Genomic DNA, 5,154 nt, shown 5'->3' with positions numbered 1-5,154 from the left:
TTTCTAATATAGAAAAAGAATCCGATTTATTAATTAATAAAATAGTAAATAAAAACCAAATTATTCATACCTATTCGATCGGAGAAGTGAAAGTGTTTATAATAACATTTAAGACATTTAAGGCATTTAAGGCACCCTTCCTTGTAGATTTGGTCAATATAAATTCCTTTCTGATTTTCACTAATGGAATCAAATTTAAAGTTAAAATTTATCAATCAAATCGCTATTCTTTAAATTTTTGAACTCAGTTAATTGTCGATATTGTTGGAGTTACTTATTTTAATTTATTTTACTTTATTTCAAAAACTATTTTCCTTACCTTAAAAAAAATATAAGTTGGAATGTTGACTAAATTGTACTCCAGATTGAATAGGATATTGGTACTCTCTAATATAGAAAAAGAATCCGATTTATTAATTAATAAAATAGTAAATAAAAACCAAATTATTCATACCTATTCGATCGGAGAAGTGAAAGTGTTTATAATAACATTTAAGACATTTAAGGCATTTAAGGCACCCTCCCTTGTAGATTTGGTCAATATAAATTCCTTTCTGATTTTCACTAATGGAATCAAATTTAAAGTTAAAATTTATCAATCAAAGCGCTATTCTTTAAATTTTTGAACTCAGTTAATTGTCGATATTGTTGGAGTTACTTATTTTAATTTATTTTACTTTATTTCAAAAACTATTTTCCTTACCTTAAAAAAATATAAGTTGGAATGTTGACTAAATTGTATTCCAGATTGAAGATTGAATAAGATATTGGTACTCTCTAATATAGAAAAAGAATCCGATTTATTAATTAATCAAATAGTAAATAAAAACCAAATTATACATACCTATTCGATCGGAGAAGTGACAGTTTTTATAATAACATTTAAGACATTTAAGGCATTTAAGGCACCCTTCCTTGTAGATTTGGTCAATATAAATTCCTTTCTGATTTTCACTAAGGGAATTAAATTTAAAGTTAAAATTTATCAATCAAAGCGCTATTCTTTAAATTTTTGAACTCAGTTAATTGTCGATATTGTTGGAGTTACTTATTTTAATTTATTTTACTTTATTTCAAAAATAATTTTTCTTACCTTAAAAAAAATATAAGTTGGAATGTTGACTAAATTGTATTCCAGATTGAATAAGATATTGGTACTCTCTAATATAGAAAAAGAATCCGATTTATTAAATAATAAAATAGTAAATAAAAACCAAATTATACATACCCATTCGATCGGAGAAGTGAAAGTGTTTATAATAACATTTAAGGCATTTAAGGCATTTAAGGCATTTAAGTCATTTAAGGCACCCTTCCTTGTAGGTTTGGTCAATATAAATTGTTTTCTGATTTTCACTAAGGGAATCAAATTTAAAGTTAAATTTTATCAATCAAGCGCTATTCTTTAAGTTTTTGAACTCAGTTAATTGTCGATATTGTTGGAGTTACTTATTTTAATTTATTTTATATTATCTCAAAAATTATTTTCCTTACCTTAAAAAAAATATAAGTTGGAATGTTGACTAAATTGTATTCCAGATTGAAGATTGAATAAGATATTGGTACTCTCTAATATAGAAAAAGAATCCGATTTATTAATTAATAAAATAGTAAATAAAAACCAAATTATACATACCTATTCGATCGGAGAAGTGAAAGTGTTTATAATAACATTTAAGACATTTAAGGCATTTAAGGCACCCTTGTAGATTTGGTCAATATAAATTCCTTTCTGATTTTCACTAATGGAATCAAATTTAAAGTTAAAATTTATCAATCAAAGCGCTATTCTTTAAATTTTTGAACTCAGTTAATTGTCGATATTGTTGGAGTTACTTATTTTAATTTATTTTACTTTATTTCAAAAACTATTTTCCTTACCTTAAAAAAAATATAAGTTGGAATGTTGACTAAATTGTACTCCAGATTGAATAGGATATTGGTACTCTCTAATATAGAAAAAGAATCCAATTTATTAATTAATAAAATAGTAAATAAAAACCAAATTATTCATACCTATTCGATCGGAGAAGTGAAAGTGTTTATAATAACATTTAAGACATTTAAGGCATTTAAGGCACCCTCCCTTGTAGATTTGGTCAATATAAATTCCTTTCTGATTTTCACTAATGGAATCAAATTTAAAGTTAAAATTTATCAATCAAATCGCTATTCTTTAAATTTTTGAACTCAGTTAATTGTCGATATTGTTGGAGTTACTTATTTTAATTTATTTTACTTTATTTCAAAAACTATTTTCCTTACCTTAAAAAAATATAAGTTGGAATGTTGACTAAATTGTATTCCAGATTGAAGATTGAATAAGATATTGGTACTCTCTAATATAGAAAAAGAATCCGATTTATTAATTAATCAAATAGTAAATAAAAACCAAATTATTCATACCTATTCGATCGGAGAAGTGAAAGTGTTTATAATAACATTTAAGACATTTAAGGCATTTAAGGCACCCTTCCTTGTAGATTTGGTCAATATAAATTCCTTTCTGATTTTCACTAAGAGAATCAAATTTAAAGTTAAAATTTATCAATCAAAGCGCTATTCTTTAAATTTTTGAACTCAGTTAATTGTCGATATTGTTGGAGTTACTTATTTTAATTTATTTTACTTTATTTCAAAAATAATTTTTCTTACCTTAAAAAAAATATAAGTTGGAATGTTGACTAAATTGTATTCCAGATTGAATAAGATATTGGTACTCTCTAATATAGAAAAAGAATCCGATTTATTAAATAATAAAATAGTAAATAAAAACCAAATTATACATACCTATTCGATCGGAGAAGTGAAAGTGTTTATAATAACATTTAAGGCATTTAAGGCATTTAAGTCATTTAAGGCACCCTTCCTTGTAGGTTTGGTCAATATAAATTCTTTTCTGATTTTCACTAAGGGAATCAAATTTAAAGTTAAAATTTATCAATCAAGCGCTATTCTTTAAATTTTTGAACTCAGTTAATTGTCGATATTGTTGGAGTTACTTATTTTAATTTATTTTATATTATCTCAAAAATTATTTTCCTTACCTTAAAAAAATATAAGTTGGAATGTTGACTAAATTGTATTCCAGATTGAAGATTGAATAAGATATTGGTACTCTCTAATATAGAAAAAGAATCCGATTTATTAATTAATAAAATAGTAAATAAAAACCAAATTATACATACCTATTCGATCGGAGAAGTGAAAGTGTTTATAATAACATTTAAGACATTTAAGGCATTTAAGGCACCCTTGTAGATTTGGTCAATATAAATTCCTTTCTGATTTTCACTAATGGAATCAAATTTAAAGTTAAAATTTATCAATCAAAGCGCTATTCTTTAAATTTTTGAACTCAGTTAATTGTCGATATTGTTGGAGTTACTTATTTTAATTTATTTTACTTTATTTCAAAAACTATTTTCCTTACCTTAAAAAAAATATAAGTTGGAATGTTGACTAAATTGTACTCCAGATTGAATAGGATATTGGTACTCTCTAATATAGAAAAAGAATCCAATTTATTAATTAATAAAATAGTAAATAAAAACCAAATTATTCATACCTATTCGATCGGAGAAGTGAAAGTGTTTATAATAACATTTAAGACATTTAAGGCATTTAAGGCACCCTCCCTTGTAGATTTGGTCAATATAAATTCCTTTCTGATTTTCACTAATGGAATCAAATTTAAAGTTAAAATTTATCAATCAAATCGCTATTCTTTAAATTTTTGAACTCAGTTAATTGTCGATATTGTTGGAGTTACTTATTTTAATTTATTTTACTTTATTTCAAAAACTATTTTCCTTACCTTAAAAAAATATAAGTTGGAATGTTGACTAAATTGTATTCCAGATTGAAGATTGAATAAGATATTGGTACTCTCTAATATAGAAAAAGAATCCGATTTATTAATTAATCAAATAGTAAATAAAAACCAAATTATACATACCTATTCGATCGGAGAAGTGAAAGTGTTTATAATAACATTTAAGACATTTAAGGCATTTAAGGCACCCTTCCTTGTAGATTTGGTCAATATAAATTCCTATCTGATTTTCACTAAGGGAATCAAATTTAAAGTTAAAATTTATCCATCAAAGCGCTATTCTTTAAATTTTTTGAACTCAGTTAATTGTCGATATTGTTGGAGTTACTTATTTTAATTTATTTTACTTTATTTCAAAAACTATTTTCCTTACCTTAAAAAAAATATAAGTTGGAATGTTGACTAAATTGTATTCCAGATTGAAGATTGAATAAGATATTGGTACTCTCTAATATAGAAAAAGAATCCGATTTATTAAATAATAAAATATTAAATAAAAACCAAATTATACATACCCATTCGATCGGAGAAGTGAAAGTGTTTATAATAACATTTAAGGCATTTAAGGCATTTAAGTCATTTAAGGCATCCTTCCTTGCAGGTTTGGTCAATATAAATTCTATTCTGATTTTCACTAAGGGAATCAAATTTAAAGTTAAATTTTATCAATCAAGCGCTATTCTTTAAATTTTTGTACTCAGTTAATTGTCGATATTGTTGAAGTTACTTATTTTAATTTATTTTATATTATCTCAAAAATTATTTTCCTTACCTTAAAAAAAATATAAGTTGGAATGTTGACTAAATTGTATTCCAGATTGAATAAGATATTGGTACTCTCTAATATAGAAAAAGAATCCGAATTATTAATTAATAAAATAGTAAATAAAAACCAAATTATACATACCTATTCGATCGGAGAAGTGAAAGTGTTTACAATAACATTTAAGGCATTTAAGGCATTTAAGTCATTTAAGGCACCCTTCCTTGTAGGTTTGGTCAATATAAATTGTTTTCTGATTTTCACTAAGGGAATCAAATTTAAAGTTAAATTTTATCAATCAAGCGCTATTCTTTAAGTTTTTGAACTCAGTTAATTGTCGATATTGTTGGAGTTACTTATTTTAATTTATTTTATATTATCTCAAAAATTATTTTCCTTACCTTAAAAAAAATATAAGTTGGAATGTTGACTAAATTGTATTCCAGATTGAAGATTGAATAAGATATTGGTACTCTCTAATATAGAAAAAGAATCCGATTTATTAAATAATAAAATAGTAAATAAAAACCAAATTATACATACCCATTCGATCGGA

The sequence above is a fragment of the Teleopsis dalmanni genome, chromosome X, assembly GCF_002237135.1.
Source record: "Teleopsis dalmanni isolate 2A chromosome X, ASM223713v2, whole genome shotgun sequence".
In the NCBI taxonomy this organism is placed as follows: Eukaryota; Metazoa; Arthropoda; class Insecta; order Diptera; family Diopsidae; genus Teleopsis; species Teleopsis dalmanni.
This window is presented reverse-complemented; position numbering follows the sequence as displayed.